This window comes from Chenopodium album, chromosome 11 (assembly GCF_948465745.1).
Source record: "Chenopodium album chromosome 11, dcCheAlbu1.1, whole genome shotgun sequence".
NCBI lineage: Eukaryota > Viridiplantae > Streptophyta > Magnoliopsida > Caryophyllales > Amaranthaceae > Chenopodium > Chenopodium album.
In genome coordinates this window covers 17,608,698-17,629,327 of record NC_137844.1, presented here as the reverse complement: position 1 = coordinate 17,629,327, position 20,630 = coordinate 17,608,698, and the positions used below count along the sequence as shown (strand labels likewise).

The 20,630-nt window shown below is 35.7% G+C and overlaps 1 protein-coding gene and 1 non-coding gene across 2 annotated transcripts in view; one reads left to right on the top strand and one right to left on the bottom strand.

Annotated features, from left to right (window-relative positions):
• Positions 1-20,630, top strand: part of LOC145566394 (uncharacterized) — a 53,599-nt gene that overhangs the window by 16,677 nt on the left and 16,292 nt on the right. The window lies entirely within an intron of this gene.
• LOC145569681 (small nucleolar RNA R71) lies at positions 11,753-11,858 on the bottom strand. Its single transcript, XR_014096238.1, has one exon. It is a non-coding gene; the product is annotated as a small nucleolar RNA R71 (small nucleolar RNA).

The window sequence follows — 20,630 nt, the reverse complement described above, 5'->3', positions numbered from 1 at the left end:
TCAATAAACCAAATCCGCATAGTGGGATTACCAACATGCTTATAAAGCATTAATAATAATAATTCAATGGTTCAATAAATCCTTTTAATATCCAATAAATTCCAATATAATTCAAACTTTTTTTTTAATAATTCCACATACTTTGAAAATCAATAAATAGATACTTGAGAATAAAATCTCATATTAGTAACTTTTTAAAATCAATAACTTTTCCTTGAAAAACTTTTTATTAAATTCAACAAACCTTTTAAAATCAATTCCTTTATTTAAACATGATAAGTAATCCAAACCATTCAAAACATGATTTAAAAATCAATCATTCAAAATACTTTTATTAAAATCAGTACCTTCAAACATAATTTATTTCAAAATCATAATTCAAATCAATTTAATTCAATCATCATAAAATCATTCAAAACATGTTATTCAAACCAATCACTTTTAAAGATATCTAGCCACCTAAACGTACCTTGATCCTTGCTTAACCAAAAACACTTCAAAAGAACTCTCAAGTAGCTTGATCAAAAACACCCTAAAAATAAATATAACCTTAATTAATATAAGGTTAACAAATAATCAAAACAATGAAATTAAAAACCCCCAACTATATGTACATGAACCTTTTAAATTAATTTTCGTAAACATCATTAAAAATCTAATTTATATAATTAAAACTACTCATAATAATTTTTATAAATCCCCATAATAATAATAATAATAATAATAATAATTGAATAAGAGAAGAGAAAGAGAAAAGATAAGAAACCAAGGAAAAGAGAAGAATTGGATTTTCGTTGGAAAGAATAGGCAGAACTTGCAGAGGCTATAACTCCTTTGATATAACTCCGAATTGGGTGATTCTTGAGCCTAACCTCAAGGATTTTTCGAGAGGAACAATCTTTTGTGAAACAGAAATACCCCAAAAACTGACCAAAGTGCCCGAAAATTGGATTCAAAGATAACCGGGATGATTTGTGTAAAAAGAGGAGAAGAAAAGAAGAGAATTGGTTTGAAGAATGTGAGAGGTATGGAGGGGTATTTATAGGCTAGCTCATGCAAGAATTATGGTAAGAGAATTTGGGAAGAATTATGGTAAGTAGGGTTTAAGGGATTACTTGGAGAAGTGAGTAAAGATTTAAGGAAAGTTTTGATATTGAAGAGATTGTGTATAATTGAATATGGAAGGTATGATTGTCATGAAAAATATTAAGGAAATTGGAATTACTTGGGGAATAATTAAGAAAAATAGATGGCAAGAAAATATAATGATTGGATACTAAAAAGATGGAGAATAATTAGATTTAAGGAAAATAGGAGATTTTAAGGAGATAATTAAAAATACAATTTACCAAAAATATTTTTCCCAAAATCTACATGGGATGGCCGAAATTTTTGAGCTTTCCTAAGCTCATATTTTTGGCCCTCCTATTTAATACTTTAGGAAATTATTTTGCTAGTTTTAAGGAATTAAAATAATTATGTAAATAATATTTATTGTAATAAATAATTAAATCAGAAAATACCAAATATTCACCAAATAATTTAACTAATAAAATCAGATTTTCTCTTAGGAAAATCCGAAATTTATCAGCCAAATAAATGGGATTTTCGGACTTATAATAAAATATAGCTTTTGCCTTAATTAAAATATCCAAAATATATAAATAATCCGGTTTTTAAAATAGGATAAATGGATAATAAATCTTATCCAAAATAATAATTTGTTTTTAAAATACTTTTGGCGCCAAAATTCAAATATCGTTTTGGCTCCAAGATTTAAATAGTAAGTTAAATTACTAAAATACCCTTTTTAGCAAATAATAATTAATTAATTAATTAGGAAAATACGTATAAAAATACGGGGTATTACAAACCACCTAAGTTAGTTACTAGTTTACGCGTGTTTATGCATTGTTATTTGTTTATCGTTGTAAAATGCATGGGACATTCACATATAGTGAATGGTTGGATGGAATGTATATTCTCTCACAGGTTTTATAAAATGGCAACTAGTGGGGCCTGATTAGGATAGAAAATACGGATTGCATTCCGTCATGTATTTTTGTAAATCTAAATACGGTCTGCGAACCATTGAATATTTTTGTACCTTAATATTTAGATTAGTTTTAATCGTAGATACTAGTATTTGCATTTTTTTGGTTATGTCTTGAAGACGGAGGTTCTTTGAAGATGAAGCCATGAAATTACAAGAGAAGACCCTTGAAGATTTGAAGACTCAAGGGGTTATGCTAGTTGCCAAATGCATCATTTATTTATGTTTTCGATATATATTTATGCTTATATATATGAATGATATGTTAGATGCATGTTTAGGATTTCGAATGTTGTGATGATTAATTAAGTTCACTTAAATCAACCAATATAGAAACCCTAGGTCCCTAAAATATTGAGTAAAACTTGTCATTCCAAAACAACACTTACCGACATATTGAGAGTAGTGATGGGCTACACCAAAGCGAGGCATCACTATTACTCCTAGGAAACGGAAGGCATATCGGGTATGCATGTTGGTTTTGGTTATACTCAACAATATGAGTGATGGAGTCCTAACATGTCGTGGCAAAGTGGATAAGTTGTTGAGAGAGCATTAGATGCGATAATTTATCTAACCAATAGGGGCTTGGAGCCATTAGCAAAGATTTGCTTACCTTAGAATATTAAGTGTTAAGACAAGCCAAAGCATGCTTAACTACTCATTAATTCTTTGGATCTTGGAGTCAACTTATTCTCACCAAATGGGGACAATTTTAAATGTGTGAACAAGACGTTTAAATAAGTTTAATAAATATGCATGAATTCAATCTTATTTAAGTACTATGAATGGTTTTTCATTTCAAATTCTTTCAATTTTAGAACTAATGTCTGCGAATAACTCAAACAACCAATTCTCGTTGCGCTCAATTCTCGACAAGGAGAAATTGAGTGGGCCAAATTTTCTTGATTGGCAAAGAAACTTGCGTATAGTTCTCATGTAAGAGCAAAAGGAATACGTCCTTGATGAGGAAATGCTCGAGACTCCCAATGAGGAAGTGACTTAGGCTGCCTGAACCGATAACAAACCGCCAATCGGGATGTTAAATGAATCACGTTGGCAACTATGTCTCCAAACCTTTAGAAGACTTTCTTTGAGAAGGAGACAACTTTTGAGATCATTTTTGAGCTTCATAACATGTTCCAAGATCAGGCCCGAACTGAATGGTTTGAAACCCACAGGCAGATCCTTGAGAGTAAGCTCAAGAAAGGAGAGCCGGTCAGCTTACATGTACTTAAAATGATAGGATTATGAGAACATGGAAAGGCTTAACGCGGGGTATTCAACCGAGATGCCCATTGACATCATTCTCCATTCGCTTCACAAAGACTATGATTAGTTCAAAATGAACTATAATATGCACAGCATGGAGAAAACCCTCACCGAGCTTCATGGTATGTTGAAGCAAGCCGAGAAAACGCTCAAGGATGAGGGGAAGCATGATATGCTCATGATAAAAAAGGGCAAGCCGTTTAAGCGCTCAGGTAAGAAGAAGAAAGGCTTCAAGGGGAAGGGTAAGAAGACCTTTCCGCTTAAGCCAAAAGCTACCAAAGATAACAAGGAGAGCAAGGTAACATCTTCTAAATCTGATTCTGAATGCTTCTATTGCACGAAGAAAGGAAATTAGAAGAGAGATTGCCTCAAATTCAAGGAAAATAAGAAGAACGGAACCGTTGATGCTGGATCAGGTATATTCGTTATAGACTTAAACTTCACTAGCTCAACATCATGGGTATGAGATACCGGATGTGGCTCACACCTTTGTTCTAATTCTCAGGGACTCAGGAACACTAGAAGGCTAGCGAAGGGAGAGGTTGAACTCCGAGTCGGCAATGGAGCCAGAATTGCGGCCGTATTCGTAGGAACTCTTAGTTTGTCTTTGCCCTCCGGGATAGTTTTGGAACTTGAAAATGTTATTATGTTCCCAACATTACCAAAAACATCATTTCAATTTCGGCGTTGGACGCCAAAGGTTTTGAATTTCGAGTAAAGGACAATGAATGTTTGTTTTATCTCGATAATGTTTTATATGGTATTGCACATTCTGAAAATGGTCTTTATGTGCTTTCATTAGACAAACAAGTTTATAATGTTAATAACACCGCTAAGAAAGCTAAGACCATAGAGTCAAATGAGACGTACTTGTGGCATTGTCGTCTTGGCCACATTAACATCAAACGCATCAAGAAACTTCTACAGGAAGGTGTTCTTGACTCATTCGATTTACAATTGTTTGAAAATTGCGAAGCATGTTTATTAGGCAAAATGATAAAGCAGCCATTATCCAAGTTGGCAGGAAGGGCAAGTGACTTATTAGGCCTAATACACACCGATGTATGTGGATTAATGAGCGCAACCACAAGAAACGGCAATAGATATTTTATCACCTTCACAGATGAGTATAGTAGATATGGATATGTCTACCTTATGTCGCACAAATATGAATCGTTTGAGAAATTCAAAGAATATCATAGTGAAGTTGAAAATTAGCTTAGCAAGAAAATCAAAGCCGTTCAATCGGATCGAGGTGGTGAATACTTGAGCCAAGAATTCAATGACCATTTGAAAGACTAGGGTATACTTTCAGAATTGACACCTTCAAGAACTCCACAATGGAACGAAGTATCCAAAAGGAGAAATCGAACCTTGCTAGACATGGTATGTGATACACCGTATTTTTGAAAAGTATTTCTAATTATTTAATTAATTAGTATTCTCTTAAAAAGGGTAATTTAGTAATTTGTTTTACTATTTGAATTTTGGAGCCAAAATGATATTTGAATTTTGGTGCCAAAAGTATTTTAAAAACTCAATTATTATATTTGGATTTTAGATAAGATTTATTATCCATTTATTTTATTTTAAAAACCGGATTATTTATACATTTTTCGGATATTTTAACTAATCAAAATTATATTTTAATTATATAATTAGGAGGTCCGAATTTCCTAAATAATAAGCTATGATTTTTAGATTTTCTAAGTGTAGAAAATCTGATTTTCTTAGTGAATTTATTTAGTGAATAATTGGTATTTTCTTAATTAGTTATTTTATACAATAAATATTATTTACACAATTATTTTTAATTCCTTAAAACTAGCAATTTAATTCCCTAAATATCTAAAGGGAGGTCCGAAAATATGATCTTTGGAAAGCTCAAATTTTCGGCCACCATGATGGATTATTGGGTGATTTATTTTGGTAAATTGTATTTTCAATTATCTCCTCAAAATCTCTTATTTTCCTTAATTTTATTTTTCCATCTCACAATGATTTGATCATCTTATTTTCCTACATTATTTCATCTTTGATTATTCCCAAAGTAATCTCTTCTGCCATATTATTTTCATGACAAACACACTTTCTTAAATTCTATTATTCTTAATCACCTTAATATCAAAAGTTTCCATATTTCTTTATTCACTTCTCCAAGTAATTCCTGAATTCTTTTTACCATAAGTCTTCCTACATTCTCCTACCATAATTCCCTCATTCATGAGCCTATAAATACCCCTTCATACCTCTCATATTCTTCACACCAAAAACCCAATTCTCTTCTTCTTCTTTTCCCTAAACCTTTTCATACTTTTCTTCTCCTCTTTTTACAAAAGTCATCCCATTTATCTTTGAAGCCAGTTTTCGAGAACTTCTGGTCAGTTTTTGGGGTATTGACGTTTCATAAAAGATTGTTCCTCTCGAAAAATCCTTGAGGTTAGGCTCAAGAATCACCCAATTCGAAATATTGAAGGAGTTATGGCCTCTGCAAGTTCTGCCTATTCTTTCCAACGAAAATTCAATTCTCTTTATTCCTATTCTTTTATCTTTTTCATGGTTAATTTTCTAAAATAAAAATACCTATTTCAAAGCTACAATTTTATATTAAAGTATTACTTTAAAAGTGTTTTATATTCCATGCACATTCGATTTGAGTTTATGTTGTGATAACCTTATGGTTATGTTATTTGCAAGGTGTATTCATGATTGAACTTTGAAAGTGCAAAGTGTTGATTGATATTCGGAATCAAGGTACGTTTAGGTGGCCAGATACCTTTGAAATTGATTGGTTCGAATAACATGTTTTGAATGATTTTATGATGATTGAATTTGATTTGAATTATGATTTATGAAATAAATTATGTTTGGAGGTATTGATTTTAATATTTGTTTTAATAACAGTATTTTGAATGATTGAGTTTTAAATCGTGTTTTGAATGTTTTGAATTACTTATCATGTTTAAATAAAGGAATTAATTTGAAAAGTTTGTTGAATTAAATCAAAGGGGTTTTCAAAGGAAGAGATTGATTTTGAAAAGTTATTAATATTAGATTTTATTCTGAAGTATTTATTAAAAGGTCGATTATGAGAGCATGATTTTTTTGGATAAAAAGGAGTTTTGATTTAACCTATTATGAAGGTTTATTTTATTTACGGAGGAATTATTGAATTATTATTGAATTAAAGCTTTACACTCATGTTAGTAATCCCACTATGCAGATTTGGTTTGATAAGGCCTTGGACTTTGTATGGCCGGGTCTTTCCTCAAGAATAGCCTTGTAATATAAGGAGACTAGCTTGGGGGGTGTGCACACTTGGGTGAGGAATCGGACTTAAAAGGAATTGGATTTAAAAGGAATTGGATTTTTAAAGGAATTGGTTTTATTAATTATTTTGATTGTTGAATCATTGGAATTGATTTTGGAATAATGAGTTTGGAATTATTGGATTAATTATTGGAATTGGTTTTGAAAGCATGTTTGCAAATAAGTTGAGTTTACATTATCTTGCACTTATCGTACTTAGCATACTTTGCTAATCCGTATTTCCTATTTGTTTTGGTTCGCCCTGTTTACCGTAATGGTAAGTAGTGTTGACTATTTTCAGGTGGAGTCATGAATGAGCATATAGGAGTCCCGGGATTTGCTTCACCTAGTTTAGAAATGTTGGTCTCGTCTTTATTTTGAGTACTCATAACAATGTTACTATTTTTATAAGTATTAAGAAAAGAAAGTTGAGTTTCCGCTGCAAGTTTTGTTATTGAGTTAAGTATCTTGAGTAGCCTTGCGTAATTACACGACGATAACACTCCTAAGTCTATCTCTACGGTATAATTATACGTATTATACTAGTATTTCCGTAGAGGGAGATTTGGGTGTGTTACAAAGTGGTATCAGATTTTCCGGTCCTAAAAAGATTAAAATTTGGAATAAATTAAAAATTGTGGGTAGACTTAAGAGGGCATATAGGATAGAGTTTCGCATTTGTGTGTGAAGGTTAAAATCATTAATTTTAAATAAAAACTATTTTCATATTTGTGGAAAGATGAGTGAGAAAAGGATGCTCGGGTCATCTACGGAGGCCTATAATGGGTACAACTCTCTGTCTAGGAAAGGCTCGCCTCAACGTCGTAGGTAACTTTCCTGTGAGACGCGGGCTCGACCGTCTTATATCATGACTCAAGTACATTATTATTATTTTCGAAAACAAAAAGAATTGAAACTATTGAAACTTGATTTGTGTGATTATGTGTGCATTAGAGTTGGTGTTAAAACACCTTAGAGTATGGTCATAAGTTCCGAATTTTTTTTTAAGTTATTACCCATGGTTGAGTGATCTTGAGTATGCTTGGTTTATTATTGAGTTATGAATTGCTTAGTGCAAAGGGAATTTATGAGTTGAGTTTCTTATGTGAAATACCATTGAATTGTAATTTAAATGATTGATGATATGAGGAATAAATTATTTGATTTGTATTATTTGAAAGGTGATGGGAGGTTTGAAAATTATGATGTTTTGATGCTCATAGTTGAGTCATCTTAAGTTATACTTGTTGATTTATACGTATTACTTCATACACAAGGAATTCATTGAGTTTTGATTTGAATAGCTTATGTGGAATAACATTAATGTGTTTATTGAATTGATTTATTTATATGTTTAAATATATGTTGGATGAAATAAAGAATTAGATTCTTTAATATTTATTACTTGAAAGGTGAAGGGATTAGTACATGTTAATGATTAGTACTTGTTCTACCTCTTATTGAGAAATTTGACCTTGAAGTGTTTACTCAACCACCATGACTAGTTCTATTATCTCTAACCCATTTACCTAAAGCTATAAAGTATAAACCTTTCTTTGATAATGAGAAGCACCATCATGAGGGAAAGTGGCTAGCAACCTTGACTCGATTCAGAAGTGATTTGTACTACCCTAAACATGACTATATATGAACCTAAGATGAGAGTTTTGGAACCACCAAAGTTGGGGAGAACCAAACCTTGAAAGAATTCGACCAACTTCATTACTTGAACTTCCAATTACCCTTTTATCTATCCAAGACTTCAAAAATAGTTTGTTTCCTCCATTGATTCATACCACCTTTTGACAGGCATCAGAATTATCGTTCTCCTTCTTCTACTCCAAGTTATGAGACTCCTACCTCATATAGATGTCCAAGCCCAAAAGACAAATTTCACATTACAAAAGGCCCAAAGTTCATGATGCTTCATATTCATGTAAAAGATAATCAAGCCTAAAGAATCATCCATCTTCTTCAATCCAAAGGTCCAATGCTATTTCTTCTAACCCAATTTGTGGATTTGCTAGCATACACTATAGCCCAATTTATAACCCAATTCAAAGCTCAAGCCACACTCCAAAATACAGTGACTACAACCCAGTTTACCCAACTTAAAATCCTACTACACTTGGCCCAATTATTAAAGCTTATTGAGTGAATGGTAAGGAAAATTATGATGATCCAGATTATGATCTTTCCAATAAAGAATTTGACTATGAGAATTCTGATTAAGTGGTTGAATTACTTTTATATGTTTTCAATAAATATCTTAAGTGAAGTGATTATTGTTCGATTTTTCTATATTTTGGAATGAATTAAGTGTTTTCATGGTGTATTCCTTTTAATTTTCAAGAATGGTATGAATAACCAGGGATTATGTCTTCAAGAATGGGAAATAAGCGACCTGGTTCCAAAGTAGGCAAGGTCCTTAGAAAGTTAACCCATAACACTGAAAACATCACGAAAGTGGTGAACAAGAGAAATCGAAATTTTAAACTTGACTATTACAGTGAAGTCTTTAAGAGAGTTGCTATAGCAAAACCACTTGTTTACTTGGGAGAGTAAGACCCAACCAGTCTTGAAAACTAGATTAAGGAGTTTAACGAACTATTTGATGCCATCAATTTCCCAAGTGAGTTGAGGTGAACAATGGTGTTTACTACCTGAGGGAGAAAGCTGGCTTATGGTGGGCTTGATGAGTGGCATTTATGCCACGATTAAGAGTTCATTCTAATGAGTTTTCCCCATACTTGTAGCTTGTTTGTACCCCCTTTCTCTTACCTTTAGTTCTCCTTTCTTTTGTCCTTCTTCTTTCCTAGTTTTACCTCTTTTGTGTATTTTCTAGTTTGGTTTTCTTGTTTGTGTTTTGTTGGAACCGTGGTGTTGAAAGAAGGAAGCCTTGGGCCAAGGAGTTAATACCGCGCGCCAGCTGGAGAGAGCGCGCATGGTTAATGCACGGGCACGCAGCCCTATGAGAAGGCGCGCAAAAGGAAAAATTCAAGGGGATAAGCAGAGTGTTCTGTGCGACTACTGCGCGGCCACTATGCGGGCGCGCATCCAATAACGCGCGGGCGTGAAGCCCTTCAAGAACCCGCGCATCCAAAGCTCAAGAAGCAGAACAAAACCAGAGAGTTTTGCGCGACTGCTGTGCGACTACTGCGCGGGCGCGCACTTTCCTATGCGCGCGTGCAGAACTGTGTCCAGGCGCGTATTTGAGGGATTCACTTCTCCGTACCCACGAAGTTGCGAGCGCACAACATCCTGAGAGGGCGCGCATTACACCTGCGCGGGCGCGTAATGTTCGCATACGGGCGCACATCGCTGGGTTCCAGCTTTTACTTCGCCTTGTTTCTTAAGTTTCTTCCTTTTTAGAAGCATCTATATATATAGTCCGTACTCTCCTTTTGATGTAATTAGATTAGCTTAGTTTAATTTTCTAATTTTTTAGCTTAATCTAGAGTGAGAAACACCATTAGTTTTGGCATTTTAGAGAGAGAAAGTGTGGATTACTCCATTGTTGAGCTTGGATTTGAAGAAGTAGCTTAATCAACCTCTTTGTAGAACTTCAACTTCAATGAATGAGCATTTTCTTAATCTTTTCTCTTTACTTTTCTATTTGATTTTGTGTTAAATTGCTTTTGTTTGTTAATTACTCATTAATCATGTTTTTGCTTGTTAATATCATGATTGAATTGATGATTGCCATGGATAGTGAGTAGTTACTTAGCCAAGGGTGTGGGGATGATGTAGTTGGAATTTGGTCATGCTTATAGTGTTGGGGTTCAAGTTGATTGTGATTAAAGTCTTTACATGCTTGATTGTTCTTTGATCTTCTGGCAAAGTGCATGTTGTTAGTTGATTAAAGGTGAATCCTTGCTACATGAAACGAAAGTTAACTTAGCTAAGTTCATTTGTATCGATTGTTACTTGATTGCACCTCCCAATATATGGTTCTAATGTGGAAGCATAGAGGCTATGTTAGGAGAAGCCAATTAACTCCAGAAGGTGGCTAGATTGGACTCTTTATATCGATATTCATGCATGTTTAGTTCATTATCGATTTGTTTCTATGTTATTGCATGTTCAAGTGAAACCTACATCTATCCATTCCCCTTTGTGTTTTCTTTATATTGTCTTTAATTCACTTCGCTCTTAGTTTAATCTCTTAGATAATTCCATCCTTTGTCCCGAGATAGCTTAATTGATTAGTAGTGATCACAATGTTTAGCTTCTCCCTGCGGTTGGACCCTTTGCTTACCTTATACTTGTATTAGGTTCGTTTAGGTTATACAAATCTTATTTGATTTAGGGTTAGGCACTTAACGATGTGTTTATATCCCTTTGTCAAATTGGCGCCGTTGCCGGGGAAACGGCTTCCATTGTTATTTCATTGTTTTATTCAGACTATCTCAACCCTTTATTTGCTAGTTTTGGTTACTTTTGTTGCTTGTCAGTGCTTACTTTCTTCCTAGTTTTTTTGTATGATCAGAGGTCGAACTCGTTCAAGATCTTTGGTCCCCATCGATCCCGAGCTTGAGAGGTCTTTGTCATTGTTAAGAAGAGAAGCAAGAGCAAGGAGTAGAAACTCCCATACCCCTACAAGAGAGGGAGTGAGAGAAGAAGAAGATACTCCGCCTTCCTCACCCTCAAGTGAAGACGTAGGTAGTCCTATTTCTTCACCAAGTTCGGAAATCAATCCTTTTTCAACCTTTGACTTCAAGAGTTTGCAAACCCCAAAAATGGGAGAGAATACACCTTTGAGTTGTCTTGGGGCTCCCGAAGCCTTTAGAGCGCAAAGTGGAATCCAAGCTCCCACTACTCAAGCCAATAACTTCGAAATCAAGCCTAATTTGATTGCCTTGATAGAGAGGAAACAATTTTCGGGTAGGAAGTACGAGAGCTTTCATGAACATCTAAAAGGGTTCGAGAAGTATTGTTACACAATAAAAGCCAATGGGGTGACTCAAGAGTACATTGGACTCAAGATGTTCCCGTTTTCTTTAATTAGGAAAGGTTTAGAATGGCTAGAGAAGGAGGTGTCACCAAACTCTCTCACAACTTGGGATCAAGTTACTACGGCATTCTTGAGGAGGTTCTATAATCATACAAAAACCGCCGAAGCTCGATCTTTGATTCAAGGCTTCCGCCAAAAGAGTGGTGAGTCCTTAAGTGCGGCATAGGAACGATACAAAGAACTCCAATGCCAATGTCCACATCATGGAATACCCAAGTATCAACTCATTCATACTTTCTATGGTGGTCTCACACCTCAAGGAAGAACAAGCTTAGATGCCGGAGCTGGTGGCCCAATCATGAACAGAGGAGAAGATGAGGTGGAATAAATCGTAGAGGAGGCCGCAAAGCACTATGAAGATTGGTATGAAGGAGATAGGGATGCTACATCTAGCAAGGATGTTTATGATTTAGAGCAAGCTAACACAATCAACAACCTCTCTGCCCAAATCTCCAAGATGACCAAGCAAATGGATGAGCTAATGAAGGAGAGATCTAATGCTCAAAGGATCACCTCCCCTCCAACCAAGGGAGGCAATGGTATGAACGCCCCTTCTTCTTCTTCTTATTCTTCTTCTTCTTCTTATAATACAATGCCTCAAGGATGCTTGTTTTGTGCTAATTGTGGAACCTATGATCATGATACCTCTCAATGTGTGTATTCTTGTGAAATCCAACCCCCTCCCCAAGAACATGATGAAAATGTGGAAGATGTTAATGCTATGAACTTTTCTCCTAGAATGGGGAATATGAGGCCAAACCCTAATCAAATAGGGAATTGAAATCAAAGTGGAAACTATGGTTGGAACCAAGGTGGTGGTGGTTATGACAACCAATACCATGGTCGGGGAGGCCCTTCCAACTTTAATGGAAGAGGCTACCCTAACCAAAGAGGGTATGGTAATCAAAACCAACAACCTAACTCCCGATACTATGACCATCAAAATCAAAATTTTGGTGATCAAAGTAACAAGGGAAACAATCAAGAAAGAAATGTTCCTAACCAAGGCACTAGAGGCAATAAGGGTCAAAATGCTTCTAATCATGCCCAAACTAATAGGCCTCCAGGTTTCCATCAACCCCAACTTCCCCTACCTCAACAACCTCTTCAACTTGAAGCTCCCCCTAATGATCCCGTGATGGCTAAATTAGATGCTTTAATGAAAATGCACGAAGAGGATAAAAAGCGAACCAATGCTCACATGAAAATGCTGGAAACTCAAATTGCTCAACTTGCATCTAACTCCTCTAATTCATCCCCTTCCTCTTCTTCTACCATCCCGAGTCAAGGAGTCAACCCAAAACCTTTGTATGCCGTGACAACTAGGAGTGAAAAGGTAGTGGGAAGTGACCCTTTAGTTGAGGAAGAGACTCAAGAAGAAGTGGAACTAAAGGATGAGAGTGAGAAAAAGCCAACGAGTTTTTGGGTGGTGAGGATGTTGAGGTGCCAAAGGAGAAGGAAGTTACCCCCTTACCCCTAAATCGCCAACCTAGAGAGGAAAAGCTACCCTTTCCACAACGATTTGTGAGAGCTAAGCTTGATGCCCAATTTGGGAAGTTTTTGGATGTGATAAAAAATTTTCATGTTTCTCTTCCTTTTGTTGATGCTATGAAACAAATGCCCCACTATTTCACGTTCTTGAAAGACCTCTAGAGAGGGAGAAGGGAGTGTGAAATAGTGAACTTAACCGCAAATTGTAGTGCCATCCTTTCCAACAAGCTTCCTACACAGTTGAAAGATCCGGGTAGCTTCTCCATTCCTTGTTCCATAATGGTGTCGAGTTTGACAAAGCATTGTGTGATTTAGGAGTAAGCGTGAGTCTTATGCCCTATTTCGTTTACCAAAAGCTTAGTGTAGGAACCATCTCACCCACAAATGTTACTCTCCAACTAGCGGACTGTAGGGAATATTTCAAGCCATCCCACACTTGAGCCCCAATGTGATCATACACTTAAGTATGGTGGGGTCCAAAGGGAAGGAAGCTAGAGCAAAAGAGTCGCCAACAAGGTTACACCCCTTAACGATCCAGGAGATCGTTAACCCCAATAGGTCTGGAACCATGACAAGTGTTCGGGGATGAAGGTACAAATCCAACCTAAAAGAGATTGAACCTGCCCTAAATAGGCCTCTACTTTATTCTTCTCATATTCATGTGCGCTTTCTGACTAACATGCAATCAATAGGTTAACCCTAAACCTGTTTAATCTATGTTGGTTGAATTTAATGCACAAACAAAATTATTATTGGTGATCACTTGAATTATAATCATATTAACCCTAAACAAGATTATTAATTATCTTATTAAGCGTGATTACAAGTACAAATTCCCTTTAAACACGCATAAAAGGTGTGATCAAGCAATAACAATAACAATATAATATCAAGCAACATAATAACAATCATCATAATTATAATATTCTCAATCTCAAAACAGTAATAATATTAGCAAGATCTTAGGCATGATACTAACAAGATTAATAACAAATCCTAGCATGTCACTAAGCATTAAAAATCAAAGCTTTAGCCCTAACATGATACTAGTATGATATTAGGAAAGAAATAGGAAGCATCATAACAATCATACATGATATTAGAAATATTAGTTAACCCTAAACATGATACTAGGAAGCAATAAAACATCCTAACATGATAGTAGGAATAATTAAAGCATGATTTCCATAAAAAAACAATTAAACAATTAAAGTACTTACTTCGATGCCTCGTATCTCTTTCTAATAATAAAATACACGCGTTAGTAACTTCAAGGGAAATATAAAATCAAACAATCAAATTAAATAATGGAAATAGAGATTTGGGACCAAACCCTCAGAAATTATAACCTTTCACGTCTAGGGCGAAGGAAACTTCGAATTTGGCTAGGTGTGTCTAGAACCAATGTATGAGGAATTGTGTTTGAGGGAAGGTTTAGAAAAAGAATAGAGAGAGAAGGCTTTTAGATTTTAGAGAGAGAAAGAGAGAGATGATGATTGTAGATTGTAGATGATTGAAAAAAGGGGAGATATGACCTCTATTTATAGGAAAAAAGAGAGTCGAAGAATAAGAAAAGAATCCGAATTCGAATCGGAATAAAACTCTTCGGTCAAAAGTTTTTGCAAATTTTGTTTTTTATCATAACTTTTGATCTAGAAGTCCAAATAAGTCATATAATATGTCGTTGGAAATCTCTTGAAGTCTAATTTCCATCCCAATTTGAGTCAGATTAAAATCTTTTGTAAATAAAAAGATATGGCCGAAGTAGTGGGAAGATGTCAGTTTTGGATAGAGTTTCGTATTCCATTCATATCTTTTTCGTTATAGCTCAGAATTAATATTATAATATATCATTGGAAAGATAATTTCAAGAACCATCCAAACGTATAAGATTTGAATAAAGATTATGAGACAAAAAAAATAATATCTGACTGTCTTTGAACATCTTTAAATTCGAATAGAATTAGGACTTAAAAAAAGAAAGTTAGAAAAAAGGAAAGTTTTTATTCAATTTCAAATTCTATGATCTTATTTTTTCAAAAAGGATAATTAAGATATTTTAGAAACTTATGGAAGCTTCTAATTAATCCTAATTAGTTTAGGAATAGGATTAAACCTTTGGACCCTCCACATGATCATTGGGTCGTAGGTAAAATCCGGTTTGGGCCCGGTTTAGTATTTTGGCCATAACTTCTCATTATTCATCGGAATTGGGCTTATAATATATCGTTGGAAAGGTCTTTTCAAGCCCCATCCAAATACACTATTATTGGACCCATATCAAGGACCAAAATAACTAGAATGCACGTTTTTCATAAAATAGGGTGAGAAAAGAAATATTTTCAAAAATAGAAAGGAGAGATATTTTAATAAAAACGTCATCATCACTAGACTTTTCACACTTTCACTTCATTCGATAATCAAATGACGTGAAAGGTATTCATCATTGGGTTTGGTTTTGGGGAGACACATTTAGGTGTCTACAGAAGCCCCTTCTTTGACTGAGTTTGGAGAAACTTATGTTTCGAAAACAAAAGTCAAAGTAGCGATAGGGACGGAGAATGATTCAGAACGTTATGCTATCCTAAATCATTCTTGTAACGCCGATACCTAAAAACTAGTGTTAGTTAAAACAAATAAGAGAGTTAAGAAATTGGTATCTTGCACCGTCGAGCACACATCTCTGGGAGTAACCGATTTGTTGTGACGATCTTCCTCAAGCTAGGGGATACCGCGTGAAGACTGCTACGCTTGTAACTGCCTCCAATTTCCGCTGTGATAGTCTTCTGCAAGCCAGAGAATACTATCGAAGATTGCTTCGCTTGAAACGATCTTCTACCGCTTTATGACCATCTTTCGCAAGCCAGGGAACATGATCGAAGATTGCTTCGCCTGAAGCCATCCTCAGTTGTTTGTGACAACCCTCCGCAAGCTAGGGAACGCTGTCAAAGATATCTTTGCCTGAAGTCATCCTCATTTGTTGCGATATTATTCCGAAGAAAATTACCGAAGATCAACGCTTGTCGACCTTTAATGCTGCTTGAATTTTGTTGTTGATGCTTTGGGTGATGACAATCCTCTTTTCTTCAGGAACAGTTGTCAACACGACTCTTGTATGACGTATGACAATTCGATTTAGGGAAAGTTGTCAATGCCACGTAACAATCCATCCTTGGAAATGTTGCTACGATGAAGCGACAATCCGTATCTCAAAAATTTGCCAAAATCCAATTTTGGGAAAAGTTGCCAATGCTTCGTAACAATCTGTCATAAGAACTTTTCTACGATCGACAATCCACAGCTTGGAATATAACTCTTGAAAGAAATCCACCTTGGAAATTCTCCAACGCTATGCGACAATCCTTTTAGGAAAATGTTGCCACTATTGACAATCCGCGTCTTGGAACATTTGCAAAAACAATCCGAAAATAAGTAGAATTTGATAAGGAATAAAATTCCACTCTGTCGCTGCAAAACCGACCTTGTCGCTTGGCGACAGGGTCTATCGCGTGGCGACAAAGCCTGTCGCGTGGCGACAGGCCTGTCGTTTGGCGACAGCCTGGATTTCTACGCGCTTTCAACACGGAGTACACATATGAATCAAAATCGATTTGTAAAGTCCATATGAAACTGAAATCGTATTTTTCATAAAATAATATTTTATTCCAAATAAAACTTTATCAAAATATAATTATTAATTCTAATTCTATTAGGATTAAAGAGAACCTTCTAGAGAATTCTAGAAGACTATAATAAATTCTAATAACTTTAGGAATAATAATTAACATTGGGCCCTCCCCTAGATCATTGGGTCGCATGTAAAGATCAAACCGGGCCCAGTTTAGTATTTTGGCCATAACTTCCTCATTATTCATCGGAATTGGGCTTATAATATATCGTTGGAAAGTTCTTTGCAAGCCCCATCCAACTACACTATTATTGGACCCTTGTCATGGACCAAACTAAACTGGATTGGCTGTTTTCATAAAATAGAGTTGTTTTCGAAAACAGAAAGAATTTTAATTAAAACCAACCGCAACACTTGACCTTTCACACTTTCACCTCATTCGATAATCATTCGATGCAAAAGGTATTCATCACTAGGTTTGGTTTTGGGTAGACACATTTGGGTGTCTACTGAAGCCCTTACTTTGACTGAGTTTGGAGAAACGCAAGTTTCGAAAACGAAAGTCAAAGTAGCGATAGGGACGGAGAATGATTCAGAACGTTCTGCGATCCTAAATCATTCTTGTAACGCCGATACCTGGAAACTAGCGTTAGTTAAACAGATAAAAGAATTAAGAAACGCGTATCTTGCTCCGTCGAGCACACGTCTTTGAAGTAACCGATTTGTTGCATTTGTTGAAGACCGCTATGCTTGTAGCTGCCTCCTATTTTATCGAAGATGACTCTGCTTGTAGTCATTCCCTGCTGCTTGTGACCATCTTCCACATCCTAGGGAACACGATCGAAGATAACTCTGCTTGTAGCCATCTTCAGTTTTTTGTGACCATCTTCCACATCCTAGGGAACATGATCGAAGACAACTCTGCCTGTTTTATCTTTGTATTTTATTTTTCATTATGTGCATGTGAGTGTGTGCATCTGTGACTTAATTTTTTGCGCAAAAGTTTCCGTCATTTTTATTATCAGTGGAGGGTATTCGACTCTCTCCCCCAAAAGAAAAAATGAAAAATAAAATGATGTCGACTAAAAATAAGCCTAAGCTCAATTTAATCAAAAAGGAAGAAAGGCAATATGGAATGGCTTTGCATGAGGGTGCAAAATCAAAGTCGAATTGAAGTCAGAAAAATGCGGGTTGCATAACGCGTAATTGTCGCTTGCTCAGACGCGTTGTCGCCACGCGTATCCTTTTGTCGCCAGGCGACAAGCTTTGTCACCAAGCGACAGACGTTGTTGTCAGGCGACAAACTTGTCGTTTGGCGACAAACTTGGTTTTCCAAATCCTTACAGAATTCGAAGTTTGCCAAAAAATTGTTTATAAATAGCCCCCAAATCTGCCGATTTCTGTATAATTCGAACAGATTAACTTAAAAATTAATCATGGCTTTAATTAAAAAGAGTTTTTGTGATTTCACTCGTGAGTGGTGTCGTTCTTTAACTGCTAAGGAGAGAAAAGAACTCGACTTTTTTCATATGGGGGGTATTTATGGTATAAAGGGGGTAGATCTTGATATAGACTTCATTCATACCGCCTTAGAATATTGGGATCCTAATACTCATTGTTTTAGATTAGGCTATGATGAAATTTGCCCTTTACCAGAAGAATTTGGTGCCATTCTAGGCTTTCCTCCATTAAATCTTATGGTAATGCCTTCTGCGAGTGAGTATTATTACAAAGATTATGAGCGTTTCCTTGACCTTAGGGGTAAAGATCTAAAAAACATAGTGCATGGTAATAACGTTGATTTAAAAGAATTTGCACGTTTTTATTTTGATAGACCTCGCTCTGAATCTTTTCATGTCTAAAAGAGAAGAGCTTTCCTCTTTTGCATGCTTAGCCAATATTTTCTTACTAATGGTAAAAATAATTATGGTCAAGCAATTATAATATCTGTGCTAGAACAAATCGAATCTGGGAGAAATCCAATGCCATTAATCGTTGGAGAGACTATGCTTAGTCTTGATGAATTGAAAGAGAATCCAGAAGCACCTATTCGAGGCTCTCCAATTTTATTACAGGTAGAAAAATAGTATTCTTAATTACAGAAATTAAAAATATATTTTTGTATAGCAATACTGATTATGTGCATTGATTTTTACAGATGTGGCTCATAGAGAGGCTAGAATTAATCAATCCTCCTGATAATATTGACAAATATACCCCCAATTGCTTTGTTCGGCGAAAGAAACGTTTCTCCTTGAAGATGGGTCGCCATGAGTGGGGAAAAGTGTTTGCCTGTTGTGACTTCTCCATTAAATGGGTCATTCCCTGGTGGAAGCTTGAAAAGATGATTGGTTGTAATACCCAACCTTTTTGCCGTCTTCCTAGTTTGTCAAAATTGACCCTTGCAGAGTAAAGAGGCAATATGGGATTGCACAAACCATTCCTACGGGAGATCTTCGTCGCCCTTATGAATTCCCAGTTTCATAGGAAGTTGAACGATTTGACGGGTATTGGTGTGCTAGGCCTTTATGGAAAGTGATTACCCAAAAGGCTCCACCTTCTTTGTCTAATGATGTGAAGCGGTGGTTGACTGGTAGATCTCAAAAGGACCGAACCAAATTAGAGAAGACCAATGTGAAGACTCGCCTTGGTGACAAGAAAATGCCTGAGAAGGAACATCTAGGTGAAAGAGTTGAGTTTAAGACTCCTGTGACGCCTAAAAAGAAGAGTGATAAAAAAGACAAAGGGAAAAGAAAGGTGGACTCTTCGAAAAATAAGGTTTGGGTAGAGAAGAAGCATGGAGTTTTAGCTGTGGGAGAGACTATCCATACTAAAATTGAATGTAGAGCCTCTAATGGATGTCTCTTAGCGAAAGTGATGGATGAAGAAGCCTCTGACAAAAACTGGAAAAGGATGAAGAAAGAGAAGAAAGATTAGAGTATTGCTTTTCCTTCGACTTATTAGACATGTTAAGTTAATTTAAATATTTTAAACTTTATTTAAATTCCATTAATGATGTAATTCTTTTACTTATTAATGCAATTTCATCTTTTTAATTAAATTAACTTTACATTTGTTCATTTAAAGTAATGAAAACAACTTAAAATATTTTTTCCGAAAAAATTTCTTCAAGTACGGAAGTCGAAAAAATTTCAGAATGCACCGAAGTTGTCCAGATATACACAGAAAATCGGCGTCGCTCATACGAGTCTGTCGCCAAACTTTTCGCCTTGTCGCCTGGCGACACGCTTGTCGTCTGGCGACAATTTTGGTTGCCTACGTATCCTTTCTCAAGGAATTAGGCCAAACGTAGCTCTCTTGAGTGTCCTACTCAAGTAATTATGGGTAGTACTTCTTAAGTTGGTCAAGATTAGTCATGTTTGAGAACTCATTACTGTCCGTGTCGGTTAACTGAGCTGCCCCTCCTGACAGGATTGTTTTGACAATGTATGGTCCGGACCAATTGGGCCTGAATTTGCCTCTTGGATCCAACACATTCTTCTTTAGTGCTTTTAGTACCAAGTCTCCAACCTTGATGTTTCTTGTCTTGACCTTCTTGTTGAAGTTTCTAGCCATACGAGTTTGGTAGCATTGGGTATGATGTAGAGCTTCTAGTCGTTTTTCATCAAGTAGAATTAACTCTTTATACCGTGCTCTAGTCCATTCAACTTCATCGAGTTTACTTTCTAACGCAATGCGTAAAGAAGGTATTTCTAGTTCTACAGGGTGTAAGACATCCATTACATAGACTAAGGCGAATGGCGTGTTTCCTGTTGACGTTCGAATTGACGTGCGATAACCCCAAAGTGCAAAATGGAGTTTGTCAGGCCAATCCTTGTAATTTACTGTCATTTTCTCGATGA